Genomic DNA, 16,374 nt, shown 5'->3' on the forward strand with positions numbered 1-16,374 from the left:
GAAAGACAAAGAGGTGCCATTTAGGGAAAATGACCCCGTTGGGAAATGAGCATCCGTTAAGCATTTCCTGAGCACCTGCTGAATGCACAATGCTGACTTCAGCCCAGGGAGGGATATGAAAGCAGACTAACACTGGCCATGGGCAAGGTGTCCAAGGACAAAGAGGTGAGGGAGCAGAGGTGGTGGCAAGCGGCAGTCTCCTGTCACAGACAGGTGGAGGCCACTCCCCCAAAGTCACAGGCCATCTCCCGACCCAGAGACCTGCCGCCTCATCTAGGTCTCTTCTCCTTTCTCCTCTTTTGGTGTCTTCTCCCATCTCTTCCCTTACTAGATGAGGTCTTCTGTGTCTCTGGGTCGACTTCACCACAAACTAACAACTAATAATTGCCAACAGACAACATTCACTTGGATACTGAGGAAAACAGACCTAAGCGTTAAGTAGCAGGAGGTGGCTGCTTCTCATCACAGAATTTATTCTTTTGAAGGAATAAGTCTATGGCTTTTATAGAAATGATAAGTGCTTATTATTTTTAAAAGATGAAAGCAAAAAGTTAAAAAAAAAAAGAAAGAAAGAAAGAAAGAAAAAACCAATGCACTCTAGAAATAACCGTACTTGACAATTGACATACAAAGTGACGGAGGGATCAATAGATGGGATCATCATCAATGAAATAATTTCATACAAATGGGATCGTACAGTACATGTTTTTAAAATTAAAACGCTTAATTTTTTTCTGTGAGTTCGTGAAGGAAAAGAAACAAAAGTGAAATGGAAGAATTGTTGAACCTGAGATAATTCGTTTGCAGCACAAGAGAATCATTTGGAAAAGATTCTTCTAATGTTAAAAAGATAAAATAAAGAAGCTTTCACTTAACTCTTGGGAACATATTTTAGGAGAGCAGGTGTCCACAGCTGGGTCCCCCACAGGTGACCTGACTTTGCACAGAGGAGGTGGTGAGGGGGCCAGTCCCCTGTCTGCTTCTGTCCCTTATCTCCTCCCTGAGTCTCACCCTCCATTCCTGCACCCCCATCAAGGCTCTGGGAGGGAGTTCAAGGTTCACCGTTACTCTCATTTTCAATTAGTCTGGGATATCCGTGGTGTTCCTGGATCCCGCTCTATTCCTTCCATTGTCAAATAATATCTGGATGTCCAGATGTCCCCTGGAGTCATGAACTCCGGGTTCAGACACATCGAATGAGATAGGTGTCAAAGCCCACCATGAAAAGCCCTGTGCTCGATGAAGTCCTTGCCCTTCCCACCATTCTAATCTTACAGGATTCGTGTTAACTCAAAATAAACTCAAGGAACAGAGAAGGAAAGTGATGGAGCTGTGAAACAGGTGACCAAAGAAGTTTCAAGTTCATGTTCTCTTCTGATACATCCAACAAGGATGCCTACATCACCCCATAATCTTTCCTCTACCTGCCCCTAATCTTCTGTCTTTGTCTCCCTCACTTTGTCATATGGTTCAGAAATTAAGATGTAAAATACTAAGATCATACATATTAGGAAAAAACTTTTTTTTTTTTTTTAATCATCTTATGTGGGGAAGATCGTTCTAAGAATGACATGTTTAAAGAACTCCTTTGGCTCCTACCTTCCACCATCATTCTTCTAAGGAGCTGTCACGCACAGAGTACCCCACCTGCCCACCTGTTACAGAACTGGGCAAATGACCAACCGTGGCATGTCTCTCATCTTTATGGACCAGTTCAAGGCATGGAGGAGGAGGAGGGCACTTAACACAAGCAGGGTCATTCTGAGTCCTTCCACGGGATATGATATACAGATTCTGAGAGTCTTTTAGTTCTGGATTCTAAATCACTAGGATGCAAGCTTGGGACTGCCAGCAGCCTTTTTATCAGTATCCAGAGCCTAGCTGTTCTATAAAATTATATTCTCCATGATACAGACAAAGCTGAAAGTGAGAGAAGAGAGACAGAACCCTGATGATACATTGTTGAGATCCTCCAGCCAGCCATGCAGAGACATTCAACTCTGCAGTGCCCTGTTACATGAGCCAACAATCCTTCTCTGTTTGCTTCCTTCCTTCCTTTCTTTTTTTATTTTCTTCCTCAAGCTAATTTGATTTGAATTCTATTTCTTGCAATTGATTACTGGAGGAGATAGCATGAAATCCCAGAAGCATTAAAGGAAAGTATTGATTGATTTAATTATGTGAAAATTAAAAGCATGTAGCAAAGCAAAAGAAACTGCAAAAAAAAAAAAAAACAAACCCAAAAAACAAAAAAAGGAGGAAAAATACAAACGGAGAAGATTATAATATATATGACAAGAAAAGAGTGAGCATTCATGATCTATATAGAACACTTACAAATTATGAAAAGGATAAAGCAAGTGAAAAGGAAAAGGGCAAAGGACACAAACAAAAATAGAGAAATAATCCAGCTACTTAATATAAAAAGAAGTTGGAAACGAAATCCACAAGACTCATTTTTCACCTCTCACATTGGCAACTATCCAGACTTGGCAAAATTTACAAAAAACAGATCCTGCCGATATCAAAAAGATGATAAGAAATACTACAGATTATATACATGCACTTGACAAATTAGATGAAATGGACCTGCTCCTTGAAAAGTGCAACCTAATATAAGCTCCCCAGTATGAAGGAGATCATTTGAAAAGCCTTATCATTATTAAGGAAATTGAACTAGTAATTTTAAAAATCCCAAAAAAGATACATACCAACCCAGATGGTTTCACTAGAGAATTCTACCAAGCATATAAAAGAGAATTAATACAAATGCTACATAATCTCTTCCAGAAAACAGAGAAAAGAAAGAATACTTCCAAACTCATTTATGGGATCAGTATTACCCTAATACCAAAACCAAAGACAGTCCAAATCAAGAGAACTAAAGACCTATATCCTACATGAATATAATCACAAAAATCCTTAAAAATTATTAACAAAGAGAATTCAGCAATATAATAAAATTATTATATACCATAAACAAGTGGGGTTTGTTCCAAAGACAAAAGGCTAGTTCAATGTTTGAAAATCAGTCAGTGTAATTTACCACATTACCAGGCCAAAAGTAGAAAAATCACACATCTATATAAACTGATGAAGGAAAAGCATCCGACAGAATTCAGCACTCATTCATGATGGTGGGGGAGGAGGATAAAAGACTGTCAGAAAACTAGGGATAGAAGGAAATTTCCTGAACTTGATAAAGAACATCTACAAAAGTCCTACAGCTAACCTCCCACTTACTGGTAAAAGACTGCTTTTCCCTGAGGACTGACAATAAGTCAAGGATCCAATAAGCCAGTTGGAAAATCAGCAAAAGACACAAAGAGACATTTTACTAAAGAAGATACAAGAATGGCAAGCAAGCATATTAGAAATGCTCCATATCACTGGCCACTAGGGAAATGCAAAGTGAGAACATGTGGGAAGGTGGGCTACTTACTACGACATACCGTTAGAAAAGAGAAGATAAAAATCGGGATAACACTGAATGCTGACAATGATACGGAGCAAGTGGATTTCCCAGACATTGCTGGTAGGATGTAAAATGGAACAGACACTCTGGAAAGAGGCCATTTCATGAAAGAAAGAAAGAAAGAAAGAAAGTCTACATATACAATGTAACAATCACACTCCTGGGCATTCATCCCAGAGAAATGAAAACTTGTGTCATCACAAAAACCTGTACACAGTTGTTCATAGCTTTTCTTTTTTGGTAATAATCAACGACTGGAAAGGACCCAAATGCCCTGCAAGTGAATGACGAACCCCGTTCCATATACCACGGCTCCTCCACACCATGGACTACTGCTCAGAGATAAAAAGGAATGGGCTATTTGTATGTACAACAATTTGAATGGATCTAAGGGCATTACGCTGAGATTAAAAAAAAAAAAAAAAAAAAAAAGGAAAGAAAAGAAAAGAAAAGCTCATCTCAGAAGATGACACATCAGAGGCTCCTGGGTTGCTCAGTCCTGATTTCGGCTCAGATTGTGATCTCAGGGTTGCCCCACACCTGCCCCACACCAGGGTTGCTCCACCCTAAGCATGGAGCCTGCTTAAGATTCTCTCTCTACCCCTCCCCACCTCTCCCCACCACTTCTCCTGTGTGTATGCATGCACCCTCTCTCTCTCTCTCTCTAATAAAAAAGAAAAAAAGAAGAAAAAAATGACATACCAGATGATTCCATTATATCAGGTTCCTGGAATGATATTAAAAAGATTAAAAACAGGGCATCTAGGGGGTTCAGTCAGTTAAGAGTCTGCCTTCAGCTCTGTTCATGATCCCAGGGTCCTGAGATCAAGCCCTGCTTTGGGCTTGGCGGGGAGCCTGCTTCTCCCTCTACCCTACCCTTACTGCTTGTAATCTCTCTCTTTCTCTCTCTCTCAAAGGGGAATTTAAATCAATAATTTATTATTTTACACTCTCTCAAATAAATCAATAAAATCTTTTAAAAAGAGAGATGGAAGACAGATTTGTGGTGGCCAAAGGTAAGGGATAGGGAGAGGAAGGGAAGTGGGGTAACTATGAAGAAGGATCAAGGTAAAAGAAGGAGCTCTTTGTGGCAACGGACCAGGTCTGTATCCTGATGGCAGTGGCGGTGACATAAATGCACCCATGTGACAGAGTGAAAAAGTCATAAACATATTCCCATGCCAACGTCAGTCTCCTGGTTTTGATATTTTACAACCGTTACATTCCATGTACCCAAAGGGGGAAACTGGGAAAGGCACCTGGAACCTCTGTATTATCTTTCAACCTTCTACAAATCTGTAATGTCTTCTAAATTTAAAATTTTTAAAAAATTATACTTGTGGCTCACACTGTGTTTCTACTGGACAGTACCTGAGTCCTCCATTAGTTTTGACCTAAACTTGGTCTACCTAGATTGAGCTTTGAGCTCCTACTTGGTCGTTCCCAGGCCCCTCTCTCCAGCTGCTTCCTGTACATTCCAGCACCCAGCCCCCAAACACACACCCCTGCAGCATGGTTGGGTCCTTGCTGGAAGAGGACTGCCTACTGGAACCATACTCCAGCCACAAAGCCACCACTCACATGTCCCTTGGCTTCCTTTTGACATGCCCATGAACCAGATACCCTTCCCCCATACCCAGACACGCATGTCTGCAGATGAGAGATTGCTGCCCTCAGTGGCAGGCATTAAAATGTCGAATTGTCCCCACTAGGGTCAGACCTCTATCTGCAACTGCTCTCCAGGCCCCATCCCAACTGTCCCTAGGTGTCTCCAACCTCCAAATGGGCCCAAGTCACAGCAGGTGCAACTTGGCTCTACGCCCTTGGGTGTCCTTCCCATACGGTCTGGGGAGACTCTTCCTTCAACAACATACAGCTTCATGTGGGACTCTCACATTTCACCAAGGCTGCTCCCATGATATTTCTGAGCTGCCGTTAAAGATTCCTAGACCCTAGTTTCTTGGTACTATATTGACACAAGCCGCGCATAGCTAATGTACATTGTCAACAAACAATTACAGTTTTATCGCTTGCAATATATGGAATTGCAGCTTACAAGGCATTTTCTCTAATCAGATATTTACCATCCTGCACTTTCTTTCCCAGCCTTGGTAGATAAATTCTAACATGGAGGATTCCTCAAAAGTGCTAACGCTGGAGGGGGTGTGAAAGCCTAGATCTCCCGTCTGGATACTTGAATCATCACTCCCTTCCCCCATCCCCGTGCCCGATCTTCCCTCACCCACTCTGGGTCCCCAAATAAATCTGAAACAAGCTGATGACCTCACAGGAACAGTAACCATGCTGCGCTTTGGAATAAACAAATAAAACAAATAAAACATTCCCACCATTTATCTGATGAGTCTAAATACCATATTGAAAGGAGTTAGGCATGCTTCAAGAGTGGAATCTAGGCTTATCACAGACTCAGCTAAGAGGATGGCAAGATCAGCAAAAGCCCCTCCTGCTGGTGGCTCTCCCCCATTGACTCTGAAGTGAGCAGAGGAGAGCTTGGTGGCATGGCCCCAGATGTAAGAGAATGCTCCTCTTCAGCTTTCTCAAGTCTCCCTGTCTTTCCTGCTCCTCAAGAACCTTCTCTTTGCTTCTGCCTCCATGCCCAGAGTCACCCAGGATCTTGGATCCTGGTCATGTCCAAGACCCCAAACTTCTCACTCTCCCAGTGCTGAATTCACCAATGGCTTCCCATTGTTCTTAAGATTAAGGCCAGGACCTCTAGTGCCTTCCACAGAGCCTGGAAGACTCAGCCACTTCATCCCACCTGGCTCTGGCCGTCAGTCTTCCTAGGTCAAGGGCAGGGGCCACAGTTGGCCCCAAGTGCAGGCAATAAGTTCTCCACAGGAATGTGGAGAATCTCAAAATGATAATAAAACAGAAGCTTCCCATGAAGTTGCTCTCCAAACACTGTCAGTGATAAAAGGTTCTTCCCTTCCCTTTCTCCCCACCCTCCTCCAGGCTTCAATTCCTTCAGTATGCAGCCCCCCGCCCCCCGGCCTTTGCACATGCCTTTTCCTTTTTAGAGCACTTTCTCACCTCCCCTCCACCTCCTGGGCTAATAAACTCCTTCCCATCGTTCAAATCTTGTCACAAATGTCTCAACATTTCAGTGTTTCCGAAAGAGGCGTCCTTGACCTCCCAGAGCAGTCAATCTATTTGCATCCTCATGGGTCCCTTGGGCAGTCGCTGGTGCTCCTCAGCATGTACCCTTGGCTTTGCTTTCTTCCCAGATACCCAGTAGAATGGCATCTCCCCACCATGGCCAAGGGCAAGCCTGGCCGTGGCACTGGCTTTGCCAAGGCTATGCAGGTAGCCGCAGAGTGCGCTCTTTCTGGGAGGAAGGCTTGAAGAGACTGTGCACCTCTTGCCCCATTCCCCCGTTGCAGGGTTCCCCGGTTCCTGCTAGCCTGGGTCTCGGGGTGACTCCAGCCAGCAGAGAGCAGAGCCCCTGCAAGCTGTTTTCGGATTTAACAGTTTGAGCAAGAAATAACCTTGGTGGGTTAAACCACTGAGATTTGAGGATTGGTTGTTACCACAGTGTTTTAAAATGTAGCTTTTATTATTATTCAGTGTGGTGAGGCCAGCAGATCAAGAGTGGACTGTCATCAAAATGATAGCTTGTTTATTCGTGGTTCCTGAGGGAAAGGGGCCCAGAGCAGCCTTCTGAGGACAGGGGCAAGAACACTGCATAAACACTGCTGTGACTTGAGCACACTCCTCAAGAGGAAGCAGAGATCTGTCTGCTCCCAGGGCTGACACAGACAGGATGTCCCCGGGGGGATGGGGCTCAAGGCTTTGTGCTTGCATTACTTGGCCTGCCTTTCTCTTGCTTCAGCTCATGACTCTCTACCCTCCACCCACACAGGCTTGTACACTTCTCTTGAATGTGCTGTGTTTCTTCACGCCCCAGGGCCTTTGCATCAGCTGCCCCTAGGGCTGCATGAGCTGCTGCCTCCCCTTAGCCATCCAAGCTGCCACCATCCCCCCTTCCCGTCCCCCACTAGCTTCTCAGGTCTCAGATTGAACATTACCTCCTCTGGGAAAGGGCATAGGGATCTCTGATCAATGTTCTCAGAGGACAGAGGACTTCTTCCTTTGTAATACTCATTCTGTCATAGCTTGATTTTCTTATTGAATTACTTGGGATGTATCTGTCTTTCCTTCTTATGATAAGTCTCTAAAAGGCAAGGACTAGATTTTTTTTTTATTAATTTTTTATTTTTTATAAACATATATTTTTATCCCCAGGGGTACAGGTCTGTGAATCACCAGGTTTACACACTTCACAACACTCACCAAAGCACATACTAGAAGGCAAGGACTAGATTTAACTTTCTCTCTGCATCGCTAGTATACAGCACATACTAGAAAGTGAATCCGCCCCCCCCCCCAATTCTTATGTTGCAAGTCAACTCCCCCCATGTGTGATAATTAGGAGGTGGGGCCTTTGGGAGGTAATTAGGTTTAAAAAAGGTTGTGAGGGCAGAGCCCTCTTGCATGGGATACTTGAACGGGATCTCTGCTCTCTACCATGAGACGTACAAGCGGAAGATGGCAGCCAGCCTACAGCCCAGAATACAGCTCTCACCACATCCTCACGTGCTGCCCCCCTGACCGTGTGCTGTCAGTCTCCAGAGCAATGGAAATACATCTCTGTTGTTTACAAGCCACCCAGTCAGTCTACGGAACATTTGTTATAGCAGTCAAATGGATTAAGGCAAATGTAAAAGTCATGAATGAGTGGATATTCAACCATCAGGGAGCAGACAGAAAAGATTACTGTTGTTTGACAGCTAGCTTACAAGGTCGGTCTTTGGCTGATATTGAACCTGGATTTCAGGAGGGTCCCCACCTTTCCCAGAACTAGTAAGAGTCATCTAAACTATCTATGTGAACTTTACAGTTCACACTAAACACCTGCCTTCCTGCTGGGAGTCTGAAACTTTGGTACACACTGGGCAGACAGTGCTGATGTCGCTGCTCCCAGGAAAAAGTCTGGGCACTCAGTCTCTGGTGGGTCTCCGTGGTGGCAGCATTTCACAAGTGTGTTCCTAGCCAGGGCGATTAAGCACGTTCTGTGTGAACCCACTGGAAAAGGACTCCTGGCAGCCTGTGCCAGGTTTCCCCCAGACTTCATCCCGTGCATGGTTTCCCATTGCCTTCACCGTGACAGATCATAGCCAGGAGGACAGCAATGGGCTACCTCCTATGAGTCCTCTGAGCATATCATGGAAGCTGTGGGTGGTTGCAGGGACACCCCCCCAGCAAAGAGGGCAACAAGTGACCACAACCCAATCCATCTGCAAAGTTCAAGTCAAGAACTAGACTGTTCTTTAGAGGATATCCTAGGGTGTCTATTGGTTAAATGGAATTGGAAAAAGTTAGGCAAGGAGTTTTCAGAGAAAACAAAACAAAACAAAAAAAAACAGAAATAAAGTGTTTGTGGAGGCATTTAATGGGTGAATAGCAAACTTGCAAGACAGGAGTAGATGATGCCAAGAGCTCCCAACCCATTTGGGACCAGAGACCCTTTTATTCTTAGATTGTATGGCCTGGGGTTCTGTGGGACACCACCTAGGAAATCAGATGTCCAGAGAAGGCAGGTCACAATGTTCGAGGCTGCTGAGGTTCCTCATCTCAGAAGCCCTGAAACCCGGGATGACCAAAAGCCAGAGGGGATGGTCTCTGTGCTGTCCCAAGACCCAGGGGTCCTGGCAATAAACCCCTATTTCTGAGAATAATCCATGCATGTCATTTCTCTGAAATCTTAAAGAGCCCAGTTAATAGAGAATTATCCAGGAATAAGCAGTAATATAGCAAATTGGGCCTTTATTGGATGGCTCTCATTTAAGGCTCTTAGCACATCAAACAGTAATATAAAAAAAGACATGTCAATTGACCTTGGGAATAAAAGAGTAAATGCAAGCAACATTTGTCACACTGACAGGCTTGGCAAACAGTGTTTTGATTTGCCAGCAGCCTTACTCCACACAGCAGCCACGAGTTAGATACATAAACCATTAAGCTAAAAACAGAACTATCATTACAGGCACTGTCTAGTCATTTGCAGGTAATTGATGGACATTAGTCATAATCACACACAATACACAGACACACACATACACCCCTACAGACATAGGTTCTCTCTGGTGATTCCCATTTGCATTGCATCAGGGGCTTCTAAAATTGGGGAACTTGCAGAAAAAGGGCTTTCTGTGCTTTTAAGTGTCTGTGTCCTGAGCTCTTTTCTTCTTAGAGGACCTGCAGGCTAGGGCACTGTGGAGCTCTCTCTGGGAGATGGGATGCTCAGAGAAGGCAGGTCACAGAGCTTCTGCTACTGCTAAACTGGCCATGAGATCACTGACACTCCTGGTCTCAGAAGCCCTGAAACCCACAGTAACCAAAAATCTGTAGAGCTGGGTCTTGTGCTGTCCCAAGATTGGGGATCCTTGGAATAACCCCCTCATTTCTGAGGATGACCTGGCATTAGCCACATATTGGCTAAAAAAAAATCCCAGCTTAAGTTCAAAGGATCTTCTCTAAAAGGTCTAGGTTTATCCAGAAAACATCTGCTGGCTTTAGAAATGTCTGCTTTCAGCTGCACACATACAAACATTTTGGGGAGGCCAGTATACCTGTCCAAAGTATGGCTCGGTGGCAGCGATGCTAGGCATCCAAATCTCCAGATACCCTGATGCATGCAGGCTTTCGAAGCAAGGTCTGGAGTCAGAGCAGGCCCACCTGCTGACAGCTAAAAATAAGGAAGCAGCACTGTATGCTTAGAATGCAAATGCTAAACGTGCTCACTCTGTCAATACCCAGGAGTATTTCCCATAGAGCTGCAGCTTCAGATTCTGCAGGAAGGAGCCTCGGGTATACCCTCTCCATGCTGCATCCAGTGTGATGTTTGTAGATTTGCCTGAAAAACCTGCAAATAATTTTGGGAAGTGCTACATCCAAAGTAGCACCCTAGTCCTCAGAGGGTGTGCCGTGGTAGGCTAGAGTGCTGCAGGGAAATCGTAAGAGCAGTGTGGAATATTTTAAATTTCCAAAGGAATCCATGACACTCAGTATCTGTTGGCCACCCAAAGAATGAGCTCGAGGCAGTTCACAGTTTCAACGTGAAGTTACATTCCATGGCATGACATCATATCTTTGCCAACTGCAGGTTTAGGGGTTGGTGTGGTATATAACACAGGTGCTGGGTGAAAATCAGAATGGAACAGGATAAGGGGGTGGCAGCATCAATCTGATTCCAAGGTTTGAGAAGCTGGGCATAGCCCAACAAGTACGCACAGCCCATTTGTAATTAATGGTGGTTATTTAAGGAAGAAATAAAAATTGGATTTTTTTCGTTCAATTTATATTTATTATTTGTTCAAACAGCTACAAAATGGTTAGGGTATAAATACTTACTTAGCCATTTGGACCTAACTATTTAGTAAGTAGAGCTGATAGGTATTTCTTTTACCCATGGAGCACCCGTTTTATCCATGGAAAAATAACTGAGGCACCTAATGGCACTTCAAGTTAAGAAATGTTGGGAATCTGCACATCAGTGTACTAAAGGCTCTGAGAAGTCCTGCAGCAAGAAAAATAGACAAACACAGTTGAAGCGAGCATGCCCCACACTTCTTGATCCAGCATACTCATGAATAGCCTTCTTAATGACAAAAGCTTGGAAAATCTAGGACTGTTACCCAGGATTTGCTCTATGACCTGACAGGTTCCAAAAAGAGACCAGAGGCTGACTTATTCCTATTATTAACATTTTAAAATTCTTTCTCATCAACCATGCATTCAACAAATATTATGTGCGTTATTAAATGTCATGTACTATGTTTGGTTCTGAGGATAGAAATGTGTAAGACGCGGAAATGTCCCTCAAGAGGTTCACACTCAAAAGTAGAAACTTCCATTAATTTATGCAGAAATTCAGCCTCATCTCATCACCTTCATTGTTCCCATCCTGGTTCGCCCCACCTCCATCTCTTGCCTTGCTGATTACAATAATCTCCCAACTGTTCTCCCTACATCCCTCTTGCCCTCTCCAGACTATTGTCAATACAGCAGCCAGCAGGATCACTTTAAGTCAGATTAGGTCAGTTCCTTGCTTCTAACTCTTCTAAAGGTGTCCCACTTGATTTGGGATAAAGCCCAAGGCTTCATAATGACCCAAAGGCTCTGGGCCAACCTCTTGCCATCACCGCTCACTCTCATTCCCTCTCTCTCTATCACCTAATAGTCTCCCCTGCTCACTCACTCCACCTGCAATGGCCTGAACGCACCTGGCGAGTTTCTGTCTCAGAGCCTTCATGCTTGCTGTTCTCTCAGCTTTTCCCAGCTATCCCACCTCCTTCCCTGCACGTGGCTGACTGGTTCCCCATCTTCTTCAGGAGTTTTTCTCACATATCACCTTTCCATCAAGGTCTTCGATAACCACTCTAGTTAAAATTGCAAACCTCTCGGGGCGCCTGGGTGGCTCAGTGGGTTAAGCCTCTGCTTTCAGCTCAGGTCATGATCTCAGGGTCCTGGGATCGAGCCCCGCATTGGGCTCTCTGCTCAGCAGGGAGCCTGCTTCCCCTTCTCTCTCTGTCTGCCTCTCTGCCTGCTTGTGATCTCTCTCTGTCAAATAAATAAATAAAATCTTAAAAAAAAAAAATTGCGACCTTCTCCCCTTCCCCCACTTCTCATCTCCTTATCTCTTAGTTCCGCATTTCTTATCCCCATCTGACATACTATATATTTGATTCATCCTTATTTATTAAGTCCACCTTTCCCCATTATTCTGTGAATTCCATGAGGACAGCGATTTTGACCCATCTGGTCACCTGGTCTATGCCCAGCATTAGAGATCAGTGCCAGGCACACAGTAGGAGTTAATAATTAATTGTACTACTGCTGAAGACACAATGATAATGCAACACAGTAAGTTCAGTGACAGCGATGTACCCCAGGAATTCGACATCATCAGCCCGAGCTAATCTAAAGGATAGATTGTTAGCCAATCATCCAAAGGGCATGGAGGGTAGCAGGAGCACAGGAAGGTCATTTCAAGCAAAGGGGACAGCACGAGCAGAGGAAAGACAAAATCCAACTCCACGTGTAATTTATGAACTTGTTCTCCAACCAAAGACAGGAGAACAAATGGATACAACCAGCTGTTCATCCTCCATGTGTTTTGCCATGACTGCTTAATTACTAGTCTCCCCAAGAGAGGGGATTTTTCTGGAGGCTGCTCAGCCTTCTAGCAGAGGCAGACTTTATCTGCTTTCACGGGATCCTGGAAAACCTTGACCCAGCTTGGCCTTTATGACAGGTGCAGTTAATAATAAAGAGCCCTTCCCTGTGCCCTCAGCTGGAGACCCGATAGGACCAAGCCACAGGGGCAATGAGATGGCTTGGTCACCTGGGAGTTTTTGCAAGGGGTCTGGGCAATCTCTCAGGCTCTTTGTCCCAGCATCTTTCTGAATCTCTAATTCTAGTCTGGCTTCTGGGATTTTTCAGGCCACCATATTGCACAATTCTGAGGGGTGTGATTCATATTATAGTCAACGACTCTGTGTTCAGACCTATTGCCTTGTCCCTGGGTTTGGTCTCTTTGTCTGAAACCTCAGAAATAGACAACTGTCAGCTTCAATTTGGAACTGAGTTTCACTCCCTGGATGACATCTTCAATCATCTTTGGTGCAAAGCGGGGACCAAAGCAGACTGATGCAAAGCACAATCCCATGATCCTCAAGGTCTGGCCCATGTCTAAAGGTGGGGGAGGGTGGGGTTGAAATGACACAAAGAAAGACATGAAAGCCCCAGAGATAATGGCAAGATTTGAGAGACTACCACATGAACGGATGGAGTATCGTGTTTACAGAGGGGTCCCACTGACCACGCCGTCTGATGCTGCCCAGTCTTCATGCTCTATTGTCACTCAGATTTACTGTCCTCCTATTCCAAACACTGAATATCTTATTTACAGGCACTTTTTGTTCATTGCTTATCCTCCTCTGCTTGAAAATAAGCTCCAATTAGAATAAGGACTCTGTCGTCTTGGTTACCTTTTTATGTTTAGTGCCTAGTACACAGTAGGGGCCCAATAAATACATGGGAAAGTGAATGGAAGAAGGAATGAAAGAGGAAAGATGGAAGGGAGGGAGGAAGGAAGGAGGAGTTTGTGGCGTCAGAGTAGCTGGGAAAAGAAAGCATTTCAAGAAGCACGAGGTCAGTGGTGGCAAACCCTTTTGAGGGAACTGGTACGGGAGGACTGGAGGGCCAATGGTTGCGGCCTTGGCATTGGCAGGTAGAACAGTAGTGACTTTCTCCAGAGCAGTCTAAGTGGAGTAAGGCTGAAAGTGGGTTGCAGTGGGTTAAGCTGCTCACAGGAAGGAAGGAAGTAGAGATACTGAGTCTAGACTGCTCCTCCAAGGCATGGTGTCGAAAGGAAGAGGGTCCATAGAAAGCTACTTTCAAACAAAAGCCTTTTTAGACCCCTAATCAGAAAGGCTCATTTCTACCTTTCTCTCCTGCCCGTCCCTTCCTGTGGCTTCTCTCAGAGCACAAACCGTTAATCATCTCTCATTACTTTATTTTTTAATAGAATAAGCAAGTTCCTAGGCATTTGTTTCAGTCTGATACACATTTTCTTGGCAGGATAATAATTGATACCTTAAGTGACCTCATTAATCAGCAGGGACAATTAGAACGAGGACAATTTGCCGTTGTCGCCTGTCTAAGAAAGACTGAAAGTTACTCACTATCTCTACGTCTTCCTATGGTAACCTCCATGGGTGACTGACTCCTCATTAGTCCACGAGTCCATTACTAGGTCTCTCCAAGCACAGTGGAGACAAGAAATTTCCAGAGAAGGTTAAAATTTAGTGGTACACATAGGGAGTCAATATGAGTCCATTTTCATTGCTGGGCTGCCATCCTTGAAGCCCTCTGCTTGTCTCTCCTCTGGGGAAAACAGGTCTGCACAACTCCAGGAATTTCCAAAGAGGCAAGCAAAAATATAACATTAGTAGAGGAATTTCTTAAAATGTAGGAAGCAAGCAGGCCTCTTCAAGGCAACTTCGGGTCAGTCTTTTGATCAAGTGGAATGTTCTCCACAAAGTGCATTATCATCACCTGCATTCCCTTTTTTTTCTTTTTGCCAGCGATTCCTTTTTTTATTTTTTAAATTTCTTTTCAGTGTACCAGAATTCACTGTTCATGCACACACCCAGTGCTCCATGCAATACATGCTGTCCATAATACCCACCACCAGGCTGACCCAACTTCCCACCCCCTGCCCCTTCAAAACCCTCAGATTTTTTTTTTAATTTATTTTCAGCATAACAGTATTCACTGTTTTTGCAACACACCCAATGCTCCATGCAATCTGTGCCCTCTCCAATACCCACCACCTGGTTCCCCCGACCTCCCTCCCCCCACCCCTTCAAAACCCTCAGACTGTTTTTCAGAGTCCATAGTCTCTCATGGTTCACCTCCCCTTCCAATTTCCCTCAACTCCCTTCTCCTCTCTAACTCTCCTTGTCCTCCATGCTATTTGTTATTCTCCACAAATAAGTGAAACCATTTGATAATTGACTCTCTCTGCTTGACTTATTTCACTCAGCATAATCTCTTCCAGTCCAGTCCATGTTGCTACAAAAGTTGGGTATTCATACAGGCAGTAACCTCTTCGATATCAGACACAGCAACTTCTTTCAAGATATGTCTCCAAAAGCAAAGGGAACAAAAGTGAAAATAAACTTTTGGGACTTCATCAAGATCAAAAGCTTCTGCACAGCAAAGAAAACAGTCAAGAAAACAAAGAGGCAACCCACGGAATGGGAGAAGATATTTGCAAATGACAGTACAGACAAAAGGTTGATATCCAGGATCTATAAAGAACTCCTCAAACTCAACACACACAAAACAGACAATCATATCAAAAAATGGGCAGAAGACATGAACAGACACTTCTCCAATGAAGACATACAAATGGATATCAGACACATGAAAAAATGCTCATCATCACTAGCCATCAGGGAAATTCAAATTCAAAACCACATTGAGATACCACCTTACACCAGTTAGAATGGTCAAAATTAGCAAGACAGGAAACAACATGTGTTGAAGGGGATGTGGAGAAAGGGGAACCCTCTTACACTGTTGGTGGGAACGCAAGTTGGGGCAGCCACTTTGGAGAACAGTGTGGAGATTCCTTAAGAAATTAAAAATAGAGCTTCCCTATGACCCTGCAATTGCACTACTGGATATTTACCCCAAAGATACAGATGTAGTGAAAAGAAGGGCCATCTGTACCCCAATGTTTCTAGCAGCAATGGCCACGGTCACCAAACTGTGGAAAGAACCAAGATGCCCTTCAACGGACAAATGGATAAGGAAGATGTGGTCCATATACACTGCATTCCCTTTTGAAAAGAGTTACCAGGTGGGAAAGTCAGGAAAATGTGACAGGTATGGAATATTTAAGTTCCAACAAGGCATTTATACATGCATAAGAAGAGTAAGTTAAGCACACATGTCACCTGGGAACAGGGCTTTGTGACAGAGCCAATTCTCAGTCCTCCTCTGTCCACTCCAATTTTTACATGAATTCCTTAGCTTGGAATAATTTGCGATTTACAGAAAAGTTACAAAGATGATACAGAGAATTACCGTATAGCTTTCACTCCATTTCTCCTGGTGTGAACAACTTCTGTAACCATGGTAGTTGGCCAAAATGGGAGAGATGAACACTGGCATTTTACTATTAACTAAACTATAGCCTTTCTGTCGCTTTCACCAGGTTTTCCGCAAATGTTCTTTTTCTGTTCTGTTCCGAGACACAATCTAGGATGCTACGTTGCACTGAATGCCATAATTTTTAATGTCTTGTA

At 44.1% G+C, this 16,374-nt stretch overlaps 1 protein-coding gene across 4 annotated transcripts in view; it reads right to left on the reverse strand.

The window, feature by feature from the left end:
• The window catches only part of CSMD2 (CUB and Sushi multiple domains 2), a 600,967-nt gene that overhangs the window by 495,696 nt on the left and 88,897 nt on the right, over window positions 1-16,374 (reverse strand). The window lies entirely within an intron of this gene.

The sequence above is a fragment of the Mustela putorius genome, unplaced genomic scaffold (genome assembly GCF_011764305.1).
Source record: "Mustela putorius furo isolate JIRA1106 unplaced genomic scaffold, ASM1176430v1.1 tig00003853_pilon_pilon_pilon, whole genome shotgun sequence".
In the NCBI taxonomy this organism is placed as follows: Eukaryota; Metazoa; Chordata; class Mammalia; order Carnivora; family Mustelidae; genus Mustela; species Mustela putorius.